General features: G+C 38.6%; 1 pseudogene; it reads left to right on the top strand.

Annotated features, from left to right (window-relative positions):
- On the top strand, positions 4,318-20,571 carry LOC102185828 (annotated as a pseudogene).

Raw genomic sequence — 21,297 nt, 5'->3', positions numbered from 1 at the left:
AGTAATTCTACTTTAGAATACATATCCACCCAAATTAAAAGTGGGTCTCAAAGAAATATTTGTATATACATTTTCATAGCACCATTACACACAATAGGTAAATGTAGAAGTCACCATAATGTCCATCAGTGGATGAATGGAAAAACAAAATGTGGTGCACACATATGATAGAATATTATTTAGCCTTAAAAACAAAGAAATTCTGACATATAGTACAACATGAGTGAATCTTGAGGACATTATGCTTAGTGAAATAATCTAATCACAGAAGAGAGATACTGTGTTTTTCCGCTAATGTGAAGTATTTTGAGTAGTAAAAATTATATATAAAGAAAATAGAATGGTGGTTACCAGGGGCTAGGAAAATGGGGGCTTGGGGAGTTATTGTTTAATGACTATAGAGTTTCAGTTTTATAAGATGAAAACTGTTCTGTAGATGGATGGTGGAGATGATTATACACACAATATGAATGTACTTAATACCACCAGACTTTCTACTTAAAAATGGTTAGGATGGTAAATACCTGTTCTGTGTATTTTACTACAATTCAAGAAAAACTTTTAAAAAGTGCTTCTGTACTCACTTTCAGAATTGGGGTTCAATTCTCTCTATGGGCCTCCTTGATCAAATACCATCCTCTTACAGAAATGGTGGTTTGTGGATCCAGAGAACAAAGATAGAAAAAAAATTATCCTCAGAATAGATCATCTCATATTTATAGAACACTGTAGTAAGGGCTTTACAAATCATCAGGTAAGAATGAATTTAATTAATTATATCACAAATTTTTATCACAAAAAATTACTATAGTCAAAACTGAGTTTTTTTTTTGTATACATGTTTCCCATAGAAGCATCAGAATCACTGGTGGCTTTTGTTATACATATAGACTCGGGCTTGGGACTCTAGGTTTTACAACCATGCCAGATGATCCCTGTGCATGTCAAACTTTGAAAATCACTTCTGAACAGGAGTTAACAACATTGCTTTGTTTATGTGAAGCTAAAATCTGTGCTTCTTTCAGAGCTGATACAACATAGACTAGTTAAAAAAGTTTGCAATAAAATTCATATCTTTCTATAGTTTCCCTTAATCTTGTCCTTGAAAAGGCAGAATGCAAATCTGGTGATTATAATATAGCTATTTGAGGTTATGCTTTATATCACCATATGACATTTTTCAGAGCCTAAAAAATCCAATAGAAGGGTGAACAGAAATGGTAGGTTTTCAGCAGATTACTGTTTTGTTCTGGTGAAAAATTTATTTCCATACTTCATGTCTTTGTAATTTACAGTTCATACAATGCATTGAAATATTATCCATTAATTGACTAGCTTGTCATTGTGTCATTCATCCAATTTCTGAAAGCATATTTTGTGGTGGACACTCTGCTAAGACAAGAGCTTATAGCATCTCATTAAAACCTCAAAACAAGCCTTGAGGTAGGATTTATTATTTTACCTATAACCCTCTTACAATTACTTAAAATGTGAGTTAGCCAGGTTAAGCCCCTTGCAGAGGTCACATAGGTAGCAAACTGTAGTCAGAAAATTGAAAGTAAAAATGTGCTTTAAATATTTAATATATAAAACATAAAAATATTCAACACTGACTAAATGCTTTTACATGTTCTTATAATAAAAAAATTTAGAGATATCATAGAGAAACATATCAATGTAAGAATAATTAAATATTTGCTGGAGACTCCTGCAATAATGATACATTTACTATTTAATTATTTCAAATTAAACTATTTTGAAAAAACAGTCTGAATTACAGGGAAAGTTTAATTACAATGAAATATCATATACCTTTCATTTACACTTATTCCTGGTGGTATTTTGGGACATTTGCATTCTCTACTTATAAATAGATGCATAAGTTTTAAATTTTCTAATTCTGATTATTATTTGGGGGTGTTGTTAGCAGAGGCCATGACCTTCAGCACCAAGCACGCCAGCACATAGCTCTTGATATCCAGACACCTTCCTACCTTTCCTTCTAGGAAGAGAGCTGCCATCCCTGCCTCTCCCTCACTCCCACGGCTGTTCCTTCCTTCAGCTCTGGCTCCTGGTCCATCACTGCAGTAAAATGTGCTCAGGAAGGTCATCCTTGGCCTCCTTGCTTACGACTACAATGAGATCTCTGGGTGTTTACCATCAGTGGCTGCTCCCCTCTCTTCATTGCTCATGTGTCTCCTTGCCTCTGAAAACCCATGCTCCCCCTGTACTGTCACCCCTTAGAGTTCCTCACGGCTTTTCTTCTTTGTACTGTTAAGCTGAATTAAGTCACCTCAACACATGATACTGTTACTGTGTATACACAGCTTTCTCTCAGATACATAAGCCTCACACGGATCCCTTTGCCTCAGGATAATTTCAATTTAACAGACGTTGACTGAGTGCATTTTATGTGCCCAGCATGGGGACTGAGCCGAGGGTAAGAGAAACAATGGTACCTGTCCCCCCAAGCTTGGACTTTAGTGGAGATAATTGTAAGTGTGATAAGCAGTGAATTGTGATCAGTAGCATATCATCTGTGGTTTTCCTAGTTTGAAGGGGTTACTGGAAAATGCTTGTAGCTGTCCCCTCATGTCCATTTTCCCCCTCCCCCATACTCATAGACCCTTTACTTGTCTGCTGTGTACATGTTCTCCCAGAATACTCACGGCAATTTCAGCTTCTCTTACAGCTGTATATGGTAATTTAATAACTTAAGAGCTATTTTTTTTAAAGTAGAAGTGGTTGGTTCTTAAAGGAAGGACCTATTCTTCTAGCTATTCTCTAATTCACTTTGATTACAAATGATGATGGTACAGTATCTTGGACCTTATATTTGGGCTGCTCCTTATATTTGGTTGAGCTTATGATAGAAGGGTTCTGGGTTACAGTTCTTTTTTAGGGGAATACTATCTTATTTTATTTATTTTTGAGATATATCCATTTACAATACTAGTTTCAGATATACAGCACAGTGATTATATATCTTTATAGATTATATTCCATTTAAAGTTATTATAAAATAATGGCCATATATCCCTGTCCTGTACAATATATTGGGCTACAGTTCTTTATGAAACAAATTCTACTCTACTAGTTGTGCACTACTAATCCTAGAATTTATATGAGATTACTTTATTTAAACTGTCTATGCATCTTTTTTTATAGTTCTCACAACTAAACCTAATCCTAACTGATACTGTTAATCTAGTATTGCTTTGAAAGCAGGAGCCATAGCTTGTAAATAATTTTAATTCAGGAAACAAACACAATTTTAAGAACATAGCAGATGTTCACCCAATTCATTTAAATAAATAAAAGACAGTATTTAGAGAAGGAAAACACGAAAGCACACCATTCAAAAAATACTAAGTCACCCAGAACCCTTGATGGAACATTGGTCAGGCAAGAAAAGATAAGAGCCTGGTATCAAACCAGTGAGTTGTTTGTGGAGCAAGAGCCTGATTCTGCAGAAGTGGAAGGAGTTGATCTCATCACGTTAGCTTGTTAAAGAATGTATTGTTGGTACAGCAGAGTCAACAGAAAGCCTCTATACATCACTGAGTGAAGAATATACAGGGTAATCAATGCTATTGAGAAAGATTATTCTGTGTAATAAGTGGTTGCAAAGATGACATAGTGAAACAGATTTCCCTGGTTCATATCCTGGATCTGCCACTTACTCATATATAAATGTGAGCAATCCCTCAGTCTTTCTGAACTTCACCTACTATGTGTGCAAAAAATGGATATTAAAAACCTCAATTTGCAAGGTTCTTGTAAATACCAGTGAGGTCAGGTATGTAATGCATGTTTCACAGAGCTCAGCATAATGTAGGCTCTCAAAGTATAATAAACATTGCTTGAATTTTATAGAAATAAAATTTTGGACAGGGGTGATATCTGTCACTTCTGCAATGCCATCATCAGAGATTATAGTAGAGGAAGCCCTCTGTGGTCTACTGAAAGTGAAAGTGAAGTTGCTCAGTTGTGTCTGACTCTTTGGACCCCGTGGACTGTAGCCCACCAGGCTCCTCCGTTCATGGGATTCTCCAGGCAAGAATAGTGGAGTGGGGTGCCATTTCCTTCTCCAGAGGATCTTCCCAACCCAGGGATTGAACCCAGATCTCCTGCATTGCAGGCAGAGGCTTTAACCTCTGAGCCACCAGGGAAGCCCTCTGTGGTCTACTAAATCCACAGAAACACAGAGGTCCCACCAGTCTTCTGCTGATGAATATGCTTCCATTAACCCTGAGGCAGGAAATGAACTTGTGATTTCATTTCTACAGGGAGACTCTTTTGGGTTTGCAGGTTGTCATGGCATCTGGACCTATCATGTTGATTCCCATGTGTTTGGTGGAAAACAAGAATGAGCAGTTGTCTGTGAACCAGTTAGTCTTAAAGATTCTTTACAAGATTTCTCAGCCTGTGGTGGTTGTGACTATTGTTAGACTGTATCATACAGGAAAATCCCACTTGATGAACTGTTTTGCAAGAGAAAAGTTTGGTGAGTGAAATCCTGCGACAGAGGTTTCATGTAGTGAAATCCTACATGATCCCAGCTGAATCTCAGCTTCTTGCCACTCCTCTAGAGGCACAAGAAGAGAGACTCCAAATTTCTTATTAAATACACCTAATTTTAATTCTCACCAGCAAAATTGAAACCTGAACTTTTTCTGTCACCGATCCTGACTTCAATGTTTCTTATTCCGATAAAAGGAAAATTACCCCTGCTCCTAGAAATGGTTTCCTTCCTTGGTTTCTGAAGCTCTGGGTTCTTCTGAGTTTCTTCCTACCTTGTGTTTAGTTCTCTTCAATTTCTTTACCAACTTCTGGCTTTTCTTCTAATAATCTGTATTGTAGATCCCTTCAAGACTTGGCCCTGGGATCTTTTGTCTCTTCTATTTATACTTTCAAAATGGTTTCATCAATCTCTGGACTTTAAATGTCCAGAGAATTTTATTGTGATACCCCTCAAAGTGAAATTTCTTGCCTTAATGTTTCTTCTGAAATTCAGACACATAAGTAGAAAAACTACCTAATTTTTTCTTTGGGAAAGATATCCACTTATACTTGTCATTTTCACCATAAAGTCTTGGTCAATTTCTACTCCTAAATGCACTTTTTACTTTCTCATTCTTCTTCTCAATTGCATACCACCAACCTCCCAGTCTCAAGCCCCAAAGGTTACATCCCTCCATTGGTTTATTTCCCAGATCCAATTCACATATCAGTCTTCTTTTTACTCTCACTAAATATATCTTGAATCTCTCTCTTTCCCTCAATTTTTATTTTACTACCCTAGACTAAGCCATCCTCGTCTTTTTGCCTGAAGCTTGTTTTGTTTTTCCGGAAGTGTCCTCTTTGCTTCTTCTTTGACCTTCCTAATAAACTATTTTTTAAATAATCAGTGATCTTTAATTTAGTTACTCTGGATGTCTCCTTAAGCTTGCATTATATCTTAACGAAATCCATGCTTCTCAGAAGCCCACTCTGATCCTAATCTTCCTTATTTCTCCAAACTCATCTTTCTGTAATTTATTTTTTATTGAAGTATAAGTAATTTACAAAGTTGTGTTACTTTCTGTTGTAAGTAGAATGATTCAGTTAGATATACATATACATTCTTTTTCATATTCTTTTCCATTTTGGCTTCTTACAGGATATTGAATATAGCTCCCTGTGCTTTATAGTAGGACCTTGTTGTTTATCCATTCTATAACATTAATATATATAATAGTTTTCATCTGCTAACCTCAAACTCCCAATCCATCCCTCCCCACTCCTTTATCCCTTGATATCTATATCTTTATCTATGAGTCTGTTTCTGTTTTATAGATGTTTATAAGTTCATCTGTGTCATATTTTAGATTCCATATAAAAGTGATACCATGCGGTATTTGTCTTTCTTTTTTTGACTTACTTCACTTAGTATGATAATCTCTATTTATGTTATGGCATTATTTCATTCTTTTTTTATGGATGAGTAGTACTTCTTTATATATATGCACATCTTCTTTATCTACCTATTGTTGATGGACATGTAGTTTGCTTCCATGTCTTGGTTATTGTAAAGAGTGCTGTTATGAATATTGGGTTGCATCTATCTTTTCCAATTATAATTTTGTCTGGATATATGCCCAGGAGTGGAGTTACTGGATCAGATGGAAAACATAGTTTTAGTTTTTTGAGAAACCTACATATTGTTTTCCATAGTAGATTCACCAAATTATATTCCCAAAAGCAATGCAGAAGAGATCCTTCTTCTCCACACCCTCTCCAACACTCGTTATTTGTAGACATTTTATGATGGCCATTCTGACCCGTGTGAAGTGATACTTCATTGTAGTTTTGATTTGCATTTCTCTAATAAATTGGTGATACTGAGCATCTTTTACTGTGTTTTTTGACAATCTGTAGATCAGAAAGATCCCCTGGAGAAGGAAATGGTAACTAACTCCAATATTATTGCCTGGGAAATCTCATGGGCAGAGGAGCCTTATGGGGTACAGTCCATGGGGTTTCAAAGAGTCAGACACAACTTAGCAACAACATCTCCTTTGGAGAAATGTCTATTTAGGTCTTCCCATGTTCTTGCCTGGAGAATCCCAGAGACAGAGGAGCCTGGTGGGCTGCCGTCTCTGGGGTCGCACAGAGTCGGACATGACTGAAGTGACTTAGCAGCAGCAGCAGGTTTTATTAGGTTGTTCAAGCTCATCTTTTACGTGTTCTCCATCACTGGTTATGCTACGGAACACTAGCCTCCTTTTTATCTTTGCAGACTGCAAGTTCATTCCTATCCCCAGATCTTTGCACTTGTGGTTCACTCTGCCTGCAGTGCTTGCTGATTCTTCATCCAGCCAGCTCTTTTTCTTTAAGGCTCTGCACAACTGTTTATTATCAGAGATCTTCCCTGACCATCTCGTCTCATGCTTCCTCTCCACTTAATATAATATGATATTATTTATTAGTTCAGTGTTATTTTTATGTGGCTTTAGCTAGACCTCATGAAAATTCTGATTAGAGCCCAGTATCTTGGTGTTGTGTAATACCTTGCATATCCGAATCCTACAAAGCCTGTGAGTATGGCTTAATGTAAAGAGTATCAGACACTGGGTATATGTAAGAGGTCTTGAGAAAAACAGAGGACTATTTACTGAGTTTCTTGGGCAGAAAATGAGAATATAGAAACAGCATCAACCACTCATCAATACCATGTCTATCTTGGTTCTATGTAGGATACTCAGAAGTTTTGTTTTCCCGCAACTTGAAAAAAATCAGTATAAATGTAATGTGATATCAATATTCCTCTTAGAAAACATTTTAACTGCTGCTGAGATCCCTTGAATTAACTGTGATTCACAGTATCTTCAAAACAAGTAAGAAGTAAGATGTAGCCACAACATTTTATGAGAGCTTGTAAGTGTCTGCTTTTTTCCCACCAATCCCTTACTCTCCAGTCCATTAAGACCAGATTTCATCTGGCTTGTCCATAAACTGGCTATATAGCAGTTTTAGCATTCCCTGGCTATAAGATTCGAAAAAAACAGGTGTTCTTGTCTCTTTTTGTGACTGCTGTATCTCCTTATCCTGAACATTTTCCCAATGTCTGAAACCTAGTTCAGTTCAGTCTCTCAGTCGTGTCCGACTGTTTGCAACCCCAGGACTGCAGCACGCCAGGCCTCCCTGTCCATCACCAACTCCTGGAGTTTACTCAAACTCATGTCCATTGAGTCGGTGATGCCATCCAACCATCTCATCCTCTGTCGTCCCCTTCTCCTCCTGCCTTCAATCTTTCCCAGCATCAGGGTCTTTGCAAATGAGTCAGCTCTTCACATCAGGTGGTCAAAGTATTGGAGTTTCAGCTTCAACGTCAGTCCTTCCAATGAACATTCAGGACTGATTTCCTTTAGGATGGACTGGTTGAATCTCCTTGCAATCCAAGGGACTCTTAAGAGTCTTCTCCAACACCACAATTCAAAAGCATCAATTCTTCAGCACTCAGCTTTCTTTATAGCCCAACTCTCACAGGCCTGAAACCTAAGTAGGTAATTAATAGATAATTATTGAATAAATTGTCTTATTTATTCCTCAGACTATTTTAAGTTCTTGATCTAATTAAAATGCATTTAACTAGCCTAACTTCTTTAGGGAGTCATGATTGTTGAACAGTTAAAAAATAAAAACTTTCTTCCATATAGCATGCCCTTTCTCTCATCTAGTACACTGTTAGGCCACGTGGGCATGCATAGATATTTCCTCACACTGGGAAATGAAATTAGAATTATGAAGAAACCAAACTTATGTGAAAGAATTTAATTGTTTAAGATATGAGTGGTTAGATGGTACACAAAAGTGAGCATCCTTGAAGTAGAGAAAGCACCATGCTCTATTCTAGGGCACCTACAATCCTATGAGCCTAATATCGTAACTCCTGGGCTGCTTACATTATCTGCTGTCACTGAATGTTGTTTTCTCCCCTTCTGTTGCAGGTTTCCATCTGGGCTCCACAGTGCAGTTTGAAACCAAGGGAATCTGGATGTGGTGTGTTCCCCACCCCTCCAAGGAGAGCCACACCCTGGTCCTTCTGGACACTGAGGGTCTGCGGAATGTAGAAAAGGAATTTTTTTTTAATTGAAATATAGTTGACATATACATATATATATATTCAGATTATTTTCAACTAGGTTACTATAATATATTGAATATAATTCCCTGTTTATACAATAAACCCTTACTGCTTATCTATTTTATGTATAGTAGTTTGTATCTGTTAATTCTATATTCCTAATTTATCCCATCCCTCCCTCCCTTTCCTCTTTCATATCCATAAGTTTGTTGATCTTTTGTATATAGATTCATTGATATTATCTGTTTAGTTTATACATATAAGTGGCATCATAAAATGTATGTCTTTGACTTAGTATGAAAATCTCTGGGTCTGTACATGTTGCTGCAAATGGCATTATTTCATTCTTTTTTGTGGCTGAGTAATATGCTGTTATATATGTGAATATATATATGTAGGCTTCTCAGGTGGTGCTTATGGTAAAGAACCCAACTGCCAGTGCAGAAGACACAGGAGATGTGGGGTTTGATGGTTTGATTCCTGGGTGAGGAAGATGCCCTGGAGGAGGGCATGGCCACCCACTCCAGTATTCTTGCCTGGAGAATCCCATGGACAGAGGAGCACAGCAGGTTATAGTCCATAGGGCCACAGAGTCAGACATGACTGAAGTGACTTAGCACACACACACACACACACACACACACACACACACACACATATATGTGAAAGTGAAAGTGAAAGTTGCTCAATTGTGTCTGACTCTTTGTGACCCCATGGACTGCCCATGGAATTCTCCAGGCCAGAATACTGGAGTGGGTAGCCTTTCCCTTCTCCAGGGGATCTCCCAACCCAGGGATCAAACCCAGGTCTCCTGCATTGCAGGCGAATTCTTTACCAACTGAGCTATCAGGGAAGCCCCATATATATAGTATATACATTATATACACATATAATATATATAATGTATACATATATATTATAATGTGTAACTTATTATATGTAATGTGTATATATTATATATTTTATTCATTTATATATTTATATTTACATATATTTTTATATATATGTAAAATTACATACCATGTCTTCATAAACCAATTATCTGTGGATTAGGTACTTGGGTACTTGGGTTGTTTCCATGTCTTGGATATTATAAATAGTGCTATTATGAACTTTGTGATGCAAGCATCTTTTTGAATTAGATATTTCAAGATATATGCCTAGGAATGGTATTGCTGAATCATATACTAGCCCCAGTTTTAGTTTTTTTTAAAGAAACCTCCATACTGTTTTCCATAGTGTTTGTACAAATTTACAATTCCACCAACAGTGTGAAATGGTAACTTTTCTCCACATTTTCTCCAGCATTTGTTATTTGCAAATTTTTTGATGATGGCCATTCTAACTGGTGTGAGATGATACTTTATGGTAGTTTTGACTTGCATTTCTCTGATACTTAGTGACATTGAGCATGTTTTCTTGTGCTTTTTGGCCATTTGTATGTCTTCTTTCTGGAGAAGGAAATGGCAACTCACTCCAGTATTCTTGCCTGAAAAATTCCATGGACTGATGAGCCTGGTAGGCTGCAGTCCATGGGGTCGCAGAGTCGGACACGAGTCTTCTTTGGAGAAATATCTACTTAGCTCTTCTACCCATATTTTGGTTGGAATGTTTGTTTTTATATATGAGTTGTATGAGCTGTTTGTATATTTTGGAAATTAAGTGCTTATTGGTTGCACTATTTACAAATACCTTCTCCTAGTCCAAGGGTTGTCTTTTCATTATGTTTATGTTTCTTTTGTTGTGCAAAATCCTTTAAGTTTGATTAGGACCTGTTTGTTTATTTTTGTTTATATTTTTTTTACCTTGGAAGATTGGTCATGTATGGATGTGAGAGTTGGACTATAAAGAAGGCTGAGCGCTGAAGAATTGATGTTTTTGAATTGTGGTGTTGGAGAAGACTCTTGAGAGTCCCTTGGACTGCAAGGAGATCCAACTAGTCCATCCTAAAGGAGGTCAGTCCTGGGTGTTCATTGGAAGGATTGATGTTGAAGCTGAAAGTCCAATACTTTGGCCACCTGATGTGAAGAACTGACTCATTTGAAAAGACTCTGATGCTGGAAAGGCCTGAGGGCAGGAGGAGAGGGGGACGACAGAGGATGAGATGGTTGGATGCCAACCACCAATTCAATGGACATGGGTTTGGGTTGACTCTGGGAGTTGGTGATGGACAAGGAGGCCTGACGTGCTGCGGTTCATGGGGCCACAAGGAGTCAGACACGGCTGAGCAAAGGAACTGAACTGAACTGAACTGAACTGGGAGATTGGGCCAAGAAAACATTGCTATGATTTCTGTCAGAGAATGTTTTGCTTATGCTCTCTTATAGGGGTTTTATGGTACCATGTTTTATAGGTCTTTAAATGATTTTGAGTTTATTTTTGTATAAAATGTGACAGTGTTCTAATTTCATTGGTTTACATGAGGCTGTCCAGCTTTACCTACATGAGTTTTTAAGGAGACTATCTTTTCTCCTTGTATATTCTTCCTTTCTTTGTTGTAGAGAATGAACCATAGTTGTGTGGGTTTATTTGGGGGCAATTTTTTTTTCCATTGATCCATATGTCTGTTTTTGTATTAGTACCACACTGTGTTAATAATTGTATATTTTAGCATAGTCTGGAAGGGTTACATCACCAGCTTTATTTTTTGTTCCCTCTATATCCACATTAGTGAGAGGGTTTTTTTTTTTTTTTTTAACATCATGACTGGATGTTGAGTTTTATCAAACACTTTTTTCTGCATCTATTGAGGTGATCATGTAGATTTTGCCATTTTAACTATAATGTATCTTGGTATAAGTCTCTTTGGGTTCATCTGTTTGGAATCCTCTTTCCTTCTTATACCTGAATATCTGTTTCCTTCTTTAGGTTAGGAAAAATTTCAGCCATAAATTCTTCAAATGCTTTTAAAATCCTCCTTTCTTTTTCTTCTTCTTAGATCCCTACTCTGGGTAGATTGGCATGCTGTATATTATCTTATAATACCATATATTTCTTCCCTCCCCCACCATTTTTCTGTCTACTGTTCTGACTGGGTGATTTTCATTATTCTATCTTTCATATCACTTACTTTTCCTTTTGTATTATTTACTTTGCTATTTATTGCTTTTAGCTTAGCTTTTATCCTGGCAAGTGAGTTTTCTAATTTCAGCTAGTCCCTCTTTGTAGTTTTTAGTTTTTTGTTATAGGGGTCTGCATTTTTATTGGTAGGCTTTCCTGATTCCTTTAGCACTTTTATTGCCTCCTTTTTGAACTCGAGGTCTGGTAGACAGTGAAACAAAGAATTTCACTGTTTGTTCTTTCAGGGGAATTCTCTTGATCTTTTAATTGGGAGTGGTTCTTCTGCTTCTTCATTTTACTTTTCTCTGAACGAATTAGAACTTCAATGAATTGAGAATTCAGAATTTGGTTATCTGATGTGGTCTAGAAGGGCTGTTTTCATGTGGGAGAGTTCCTGTGTGGCTGGCATGCGTCTAATGTTTCTGGTGAGAGTGCTGCTCTTAGCCCTGGTGCCTGCCACATCTTTCCTCGGTGAGTGGGGCCCATTAAAGGGCAAGTGATTAGTGTTGTGGTGAACAGAGCCTGCACTGGATGTTGAGTGTGGCCTTCTCTTTGCTCTGTGGTTGTCATGGCCATGCTGGGGGCAGAGTCTGCTCCCCAGTTCTTGAAGTTGAAGCTATCTGTTTCTGAGATGTGGCCTGTGTTAGGAGGGGCTGGGAGAAAAGCCAATGAGTATTCCTCTGCTGGACCTTTCCACCAGGGAGTACACTCTGTGGTGCTGCCTGCCACCCACTGCGCTGGCTTACAGGGAACACTGCTCTTGGCCCTGCCTCAATTGTGGAGATGCAGGCTATCAGCGTGGGTGCCCCTCAGGTGCTGTGCTGGCAAAACCAGCAGTGCAGATCTGTCACCATAGATATTCTGAGGTCAGGCACCGGGACTGCTGTCATCACATACCTGGACCTGCTGTGGAGGCGGTGGAATCAGCCCAGATCCCAGGTCCCCCCTCAGTGTGCAAGCACCCACAACACTCACAGCTGCTGGCATCAGACCCACCCCAGCCATGGGAGCACCAGTAATCTACTTGGATGTCCCACAGGTGCTGAGTTTACAAGCAGTGTAAATCCACAGATCACAGGGCTGCTGGGACAAGGGTCAGATTTCAGCCCTGCCTCTGCCTGTGGTCGACTCACAGGTACTGATGGGTTCCCAGAGCTCTTAGAGATGGAGGCCACCCACTGTAAGCAGGCAGAGATTGTGGCTGTGGTGGCGGGCCCTATGTCTCAATATCCAAGCTGTAACAATAGGGCTTCTATGGGGGATCTGGGCTCCTCCCTGCAAACACTCTTGTGTTTGCAGCTTGTACCACATTCCTGCCCCTTCAGGCTGTATTTATGAGCCAGTCCCAGTCTTCTAATCAAGTCTGTCCACTGAAACCTGGGTTTCCTTGCCCAGCCTCTGTGTGCACCAGCCAAGGCATGTCTTGGGAGGGGGAGTGCAGTGATGGGCACGGACCCTCTGTGCTGGTCTCCCTCTCTTCTGCCTGCTGCAAGCTTGCTGGGGCTCTCTCCTCTGAGCCTCTAAATCTCCCTATCTGTCCCAGTTGGTCTCCTGGCTGGTTAAGGGTGTTCCCAGGGTGAGGGAACATTTCCTCTTTCACAGCTTCCTCCCAGGGCTGCAGTTCCTATCCTGATTCCTTGTTTTCTTTCTTCCTACTTGGTTATGTGGTGATCTTTCTTACAGTGTTGATTGTATGAGATCTTCTTTCAGGGTTCAGTAGGCAGTCTGCCAGAACTGTTTCCACAGCAGATGTATTTTTGAAGTATCTATAGGAGGTGAGCTCCACATCCTTCTATTCCATTATTTGTTCTCCCTCGACATATTCATTGTTTTTATCTGATACCCTGCTGCTAAGTCGCTTCAGTCGTGTCCAACTCTGTGTGACCCCATAGATGGCAGCCCACCAGGCTCCCCTGTCCCTGGGATTGTCCAGGCAAGAACACTGGAGTGGGTGGCCATTTCCTTCTCCAATGCATGAAAGTGAAAAGTGAAAGTGAAGTCACTCAGTTGTGTTCGACTCTTAGCGACCCCATGGACTGCAGTGCACCAGGCTCTTCTATCCATGGGATTTTCCAGGCAAGAGTACTGGAGTGGGGTGCCATTGCCTTCTCCATAATGATTATCAATTTCATTGCTTAGGTTCACTGCTAATATGTAAACCCTTTGAATATATTGTCATCTTCATTGTATTTGTTTTTCAAGTGTTTTAAAATGTTTGTAAATACTATGAGATAGCCTTCTTGAGTGTATTCACTATCATATTTACCTGCTCTTTATAACTAATAAAGATAAGTAATGTTTAGTAGCAGTACATAAACATTTAATTTAATTAGATCTATTCTGAGCTTTCAGTTGTGACTAGGATAGTATACATTGTGACTTACTTTTTGTGAAATGAATATGTGATGTTGCTTATTATTGAACAATGAATTGCTTAAAGGCACTTTATGTTGGTTTTTTACTCATACTATCTCATTTTATCCCATTCAGGAAAAAAAAAGGAGGCTCTTTGTGGAATGTATTATCAGAATTCCTTTTTAGATGAGGAAACTGAGGGCACAGGAAATGTCAATGTAATTGACAAAACTCAGATTTTACTTTTAATTCTGTTTTCAAGGTTTTTTTCCTTTGTATCAATACTTTACTATCTGAAATAACAAATGGAAAACTGATTAAAGAAATAAGAATGAATTTCTGAAGAGAAGACTGCTAGTGCTTGCTCTAATATGTTTTCCAGAGTGATCTTTGCCCTAGCTGTGCTTCTGAGCAGTTCTCTGGTAAACAACAGCATGAGCACCATCAACAATGATGCACTGGAGAAACTGCAGTATCCTTCCCAGTTTTATTGAGAAATTGATGAGAATGGAGACCGAACTGGATTTCCCTTCCCTGTGGCTGAGTTGCCTTTGTGGAACAGTGGGGATCAAGGGCAAAAGAGAATGTTTACAGTCATTTTTATGAAGAAAATGTGGGAATTGTGTGTAGAAATTTCTTTTTCCTTAACCAAGTCCTAGCTATGTGTCAGAGCTCACAGAAATCACCAGGGCCAAGTCCTCTCCAAATTGGATGAAGTAGAAAATTCCAGAGTTTATGAATTTCTTTCCAGACTTTATCTGGGCTGTATGGGATTTCACCCTGAAGTTGAAGGTACATGTTTATCCTATCACAGAAGATGAGTACTTGGACAATGCCTTGAAGCTGATTAGAGGTATCAGAGCATGATCTAGGCAGTGAGTAGTCAAGTAGAGGGTGGGATCTACTAAATACTGTCCATCATCTCTGGGGTTGCATTTAAATTTGAAACTAGATCAAGGGCCACAGAAATGGTGACTGCGATCTAGGTTGTTATTCCTTGATAAGTTCTAGTGACTACAGTTATGCTCACCCAAGAAGAATAGGGCTTAACAAAGTGAAATTATTCAAAACTAGTTTGTACTGAAGATAATTTGTACCTTAACCTTCAGACACAATAGGGAACTAAGACTTTTCAAGAACCAGATGCTTGCTTCCCTTATTATGCTTCTCCCTTCAAAAGCAGAGACATTACTTTGCCAACAAAGGTCCGTCTAGTCAAGGCTATGATTTCTCCATAGTGGTCATGTATGGATGTGAGAGTTGGACTGTGAAGAAGGCTGGGTGCCGAAGAATTGATAGTTTTGAACTGTGGTGTTGGAGAAGACTCTTGAGAGTCCCTTGGACTGCAAGGAGATCCAACCAGTCCATTCTAAAGGAGATCAGCCCTGGGATTTCTTTGGAAGGAATGATACTAAAGCTGTAACTCCAGTACTTTGGCCACCTTATGCGAAGAGCTGACTCATTGGAAAAGACTCTGATGGTGGGAGGGATTGGGGGCAGGAGGAGAAGGGGATGACAGAGGATGAGATGGCTGGATGGCATCACGGACTCGATGGACGTGAGTCTGAGTGAACTCCGGGAGTTGGTGATGAACAGGGAGGCCTGGCGTGCTGCAAGTCATGGGGTCGCAAAGAGTCGGACATGACTGAGTGACTGAACTGCACTGATTTGATTTGAGAAAAAAAATGACATAATTGTTAGGCATAAAATAATAATGAGAGATATATTTCCATTAGTTTTTATTCTTCTCAAGGAAGGGTACAACTTTCTAGAGTGTGGATAGGAAGGCAATAACTTTCTAGAGTGTGGATAGTTGTATCTTCTACAAAAAGTGACTTTAAACCTTAAAAAACCTTATGGTTTTCTTTCAATCTATACTTTTTCATTATTTCTGATAACAACCAGATCTTTCATTTTATTTTCCTTATCATATCATTCTTTTTATTCTGACATATTCAGTCACTATTTAGTCATATTTATTTACTTGGTCATTATTTTATATTAGTAAGTCATTGTAATGAATTACATTTAAAGGTGGGTGAGTACTTGAAAAAAGTGCTGTGTTTATGGAGTAGTGGTAAGTTCTTCAAATTACATTTAGGTTCCTTTTAGTCTTCAGAGTTTCTACCCAAAATGGCTAGTCTTATCTGTATTATGTGAATTCAGTCAATGAAGTTTTCCTTAACTGAACATGGTATCTATGTCCCATGTTAATCATTACTCCATTGCTTTTGTTTGTAGTTCCTCTTCATTTTGTTCCTAAGGTTTACTCCAAGATGAGTTGGAGTAAACCAGAAATTGATATTTGATTATCATTCATTAAATCTTTTATTTGATAAACATCAGTGAACTGAGTACCATGTGTATTTCTGTGCATTGAAGATGTAAGTTTCTTTACTCGGAGCTGCTGTTTCCTAAAATTGCTCTCCAGGGATATGCCATTCATGTGACTTTGATTTTTAATTTTTATGTATATGTTAGAGGAGTTCTATGAGAATAGAAGACTCCAAAGATTAAAAAATAAATCCCCACTCATAAAAATTTTTAGTTGCCTTATGCCAAGACTCTGTTGTTTTCTTTCTTCTTTAGGTCAGAATTCCAAAGTTAAAAATTCCAACGTATCCAGGGAGTGTATCAGGCATTTTTTTTCCAAAATGGAAGTGTTTCATCTTTGACCAGCCAGTACATGAAAAGGAATTCCTAGCCCATATTGAAGAAATTTTGGAAAGCCAAGTGAATCCTAAATTCAAGGAACAATCAAATGATTTCTGTTCATGTATCTTTATCCATGCAAGGACCAAGACCCTCAGTGAAGGGGTGAAGGTCACTGGAAATGATGAGTTTCCTTTTTCAAAATTATATTTCTGTGTGGCCTGTTATGTGTTGACGATTTATAATATATTTTCTTTAGCAGTTTTGTTTCGTATGTAGAAGTGTGTAGTTATTTTAAAAAGTGTCATGCCTCAGAGATAAATATGTAAATGTTTTAGAAATTCGTTGTCATTATGGGATCAACAAATTCCTTTCCAAAACCCTGTCACTGCTATCTGGGGTTGCTGAATTTAAGAAAAATCCCACCATTGGTAATAAAATCACTAGCTGGGTATGAAAATAGAGGACATTGTCTTCTCAGGGAAAGTTCTATACTATGTCTTTTTCTCAAGGAGACTTCTTAAGAATTTAAATCAGTCCAAAATAATTATTAGTTTCTGAGTCCCAGAAAACCCATGAACAGTTTAGGAATCAGGAATAAACATTATTTTTATTATCCTGTAGAATTTATTTGTGCAGTTTATATTCTTCTTTTAATTTGCATTAACCTGAAATAATTTTTCTCAGATACCTGTAATTATGTTAGATGAAGATGATATTTAATATTTTTTAATGTAATGAACTAGAGAATAATAAAGAGTGTGAAAATGAAGGTGATGACTGTAGAAATAAGTAGGGGTGTGTTGTGTGTGTGTGTGTGTGTGTGAATGTGTGTCTGTTTTAAGAATTGTAATTTCACAACCTTCAATCTCACTGAGTGAGAACTTGATATTTATTCATATTTCTACTTTATTCAGGGCTGGCTACTCTGGTGGTAACTTAGGTGGATGCTGTTAATACTGGAAAAATTCCTTGTTTGGAGAATGCAGTGACAACTCTGGCCCAGCTGAAGAACTCAGAAGTTGTGCAGAAGGCAGCTGATCACTACAATGAGCAGATGACCCAGAGAATGAGCCTCCCTGCAGACACGCTCCAGGAGCTGCTGGAGATGCACGTAACCTGTGAAAGGGAAGCCATTGTCATCTTCATGGGGGTGCTCCTTCAAGGATGACTGATAGAAATTCCAGAAGAAGCTCATGGTACTTTGTCTTAGTATTTGTCCTTTTTGATTCTTACCCTTCTAGAGTGATGCCTGGGGTTTATCTGCTATTCAGGGAAAAGTAGTCTGGATTCTCATGAGAGAGAGAGAATGCTAGAGAACTATATTTCCTTCTTTTTCCTTAAAGCTTGGGAAAGTTTTCAGGATCTCTCTGATTTCTGAAGCAAAAGTAGCGTTGAGCATTGATTTCTCCTTTAGTGATTGTCGCATGGTTCCGGAACTCCACTAAGTCATTCCTGAGATGGTTGTTCGCTGGGTATAATCATTCCTGTTCCTAGATAGGAGACAGAGGTTGAGATAGTTGGATGGCATCACCGACTCCATGGACATGAGTCTGAGAAAACTTCAGGAAATAGTGAAGGACAGGGAAGCCTGGTGTTTTGCAGTCCATGGAGTCACAAAGAATTGGACACAACTGAACAACATTCCTTGATACTTGATTTCCATGGGCAAACTTTCTTAACAAAAGCAAGTGTGTTATATTTATTTTCTTTATTAGTTGTCTTTCTATTTACTTTCTTTATTAGTTGTCATTGTTTTATTGAAGACAGAGCCATGGGATCCTATAGCTACTAGGAATGATAGAGTATAGATAACTGCAGTATTTCACAGACCATACTCTTGCAGAGGTTTCAGTGTGTGCATGCCTGGTTAGTCTCTTCAGTCGTGTCCAACTCTTTGTGGTCCTATGGACTATAGCCCACCAGGTTCTTCTGTCCATGGGAATCTCTGGGAAAGAATATTGGAGTGGGTTGCCATGCCCTTCTCCAGGAGATCTTCCCAACCCAGGGACTGAACCCACATCTCTTATGTTTCCTGCATTGGCAGGCAGTTTCTTTACCACTTGTGCCACCTGGGAAGCCCGCAGAGGTTTCAGAGTTGGGAATAAACATCTGTATTTTGGCTACATTGCTTCTGTGGCTCCACTGGAATGGCTTTTTTTCATGAGGACCACCTTAGATCAATTCTTCTACTATATTCCTTGGAAATTTATCTTCTCTGTTCCTTGATTCTGGTGACATTCCTCTACATTTACCCTCTAAGCACTTATAAAGAATAAGGAAATTTTATTGCTGCAGAGTGAAGAGGCATCTACTAAATACTGCCAGGCTAAGCTTGATCTGCTTTCAAAGGCCCTAATGAAAAGTATTTCAGAAGGAAGTTTCTCTGTTCCTGGAGGGAACAAACTCTACAGGAAAGCAATGGGAAGGTTACAATGGGACTATTTCCATGTGCCCAGGAAAGGAGTGAAGGTGAGGAACAAGGGGAGCATGGGGAGCCTACAGAATAGAGTCCGGGGGTCTCTTGAAAATCTGAGAGCAAAACACCATGTGTGGGTAATGAGAGAGCATAAAAAAATCATGACAGCTTTAGTTTTTAAGGCCCACTACACGGTATTTATCTCTGAGAAGAAATGTCCATCCCCCACCCCACTGAAATGGATTTCTAAAATCACAACAGACAGAACAGAAATTATTCATTTCTTCATACAACAAAGTAACATTTTATGTGCCACGTGTTGAGGATTTATGATGCAAAGTCAGAATCTTTGTATTCAAGGCTGGATCAAAATGCAAGAGCAAGTCAAATAAATAGACATCTGCATATAGAGGGATAGCACTTTACGTAACTGTGATCCTGGGCTTCACTGATGGTGATAATAAACTTAATAATAATAGCACACCAGAGTATATTGAACCATTATTGCCTAGAGGCACACTGCTAAGCTGTTTCTCTAAACATTTTAATTTAATCCTGGTAAAAATATTCCATAACGCTTACAAAAGTCTACTTTTATAGATGTTACAGATCTAGGAGGCACACGGTGGCTAAATAACTTGCCTAAAGTTACACACCTCACAAGAGGCAGGAGAGAACAGCAGCATATATTAGAGTCTGATTTTCACATTGGGCACATAGTTTAGGAAAATTCCCTGGAAAAGGAGGGGGATATAAATTGAAATATTTGTACATGTTGTTCAAGTTGAGATGTTATTCAAAGGGAAGAGTCCCAAGTAAATGTGCAAACATATGAGACTGTGAGTTTGTACAACTGCATGTAGTTCTGACTCCTTGATTCCTGGAGCAGATGAAAGGAAATATCACTGGGCAGGGATTGGAGGGTTGCCATTTCCTACTCCAAGGGAGCTTCCCTAGCAGCTGAGCAAAATTCACAGCCTAATGGTGTGTGAATGTTAGTAAGGTTGGGAACTATCCTTCCTCTCACTGTCCAGATCTAACTCAGAAGATATTCTCTGCTGTAAATATTATCCTTTGATGATGTAATGCTGCTGCTGCTGCTGCTAAATCACTTCAGTCGTGTCCGACTCTGTGCGACCCCATAGATGGCAGCCCACCAGGCTCCCTAGTCCCTGGGATTCTCCAGGCAAGAACACTGGAGTGGGTCGCCATTTCCTTCTCCATGATGATCTAATAAGAGAGAATAATTATATGTGTCAAACAGATAATTTAACAAAGTTCTTAAATATAAAATCTGATTTTTGAAAAAATAAGAATTTTCGAACTTTGCATTTTCCTCTCTTACCTTCCTTTCTTTTAGGTTCAAATCAAGGTTCAAATCAATCTGCTTATTGAAGGATTTAGTGGGAAAGCTGAGGGGATGAAAGCAGAGATGAATCATCTCGGAAACAATTGAGAAGGGTAAAAAGGATAAAGCTCCCTGGATTTCACAGAGCTTGGACACAATTGCCACTGAAGCACCTGCAATTCTGTCTGCTCCTGCTAAACTAATTGGCCAGGGTCTGAAGGACCTGAGCTCACTGTTTAAATAGGATTAGCTTGTATTTTAAGTATATCACAGAATGTGGATATATGCTCCACCCTAATTTTGGCATGCATGTTTTTTAGTTTCATTCTGAAAGCTTTTAAGCATAAAAAGTGCCTACTAGATGACATCATTGTCTGACATATTTTACATAGACTAAATGTTGGTTTTACCAGTTAGTTTAAAGGGAAAAACAGATAACTTTATACCAGGAGTTGGAAAACTTTGGCTTCTAGACCAAATCTGCCCTGCTGCCTATTTTTCTAAAAAAATTTTATTGGCACGCTACCATACTCATTCATTGCATATCGTCTCTGGCTGCTTTCATGCCACAACAGCAGAACTGAATAGTTTCCGCAAACATAGCTTGACCCACAAAGTCAAGATATTTCCTTTTGTGTCCTTCACAGAAAAGATTTGCACCTGCTGTTTTAAAAGGTTGAAAGATACTAAATTTGCAATAGAGGTAAAAATTACTTTGAAAAAAAAATGTGTCAAGAGTGCCACTGAAAATCACAAAAGAAGAATCATGTAGTTTAAACATATTAAAATGAATTGTCCTCTAATTTGTTTGTAAATTTAATGTGTTCTGTAGTA

The sequence above is a fragment of the Capra hircus genome, chromosome 3 (assembly GCF_001704415.2).
Source record: "Capra hircus breed San Clemente chromosome 3, ASM170441v1, whole genome shotgun sequence".
Lineage (NCBI taxonomy): Eukaryota > Metazoa > Chordata > Mammalia > Artiodactyla > Bovidae > Capra > Capra hircus.
This window is presented reverse-complemented; position numbering and strand designations above follow the sequence as displayed.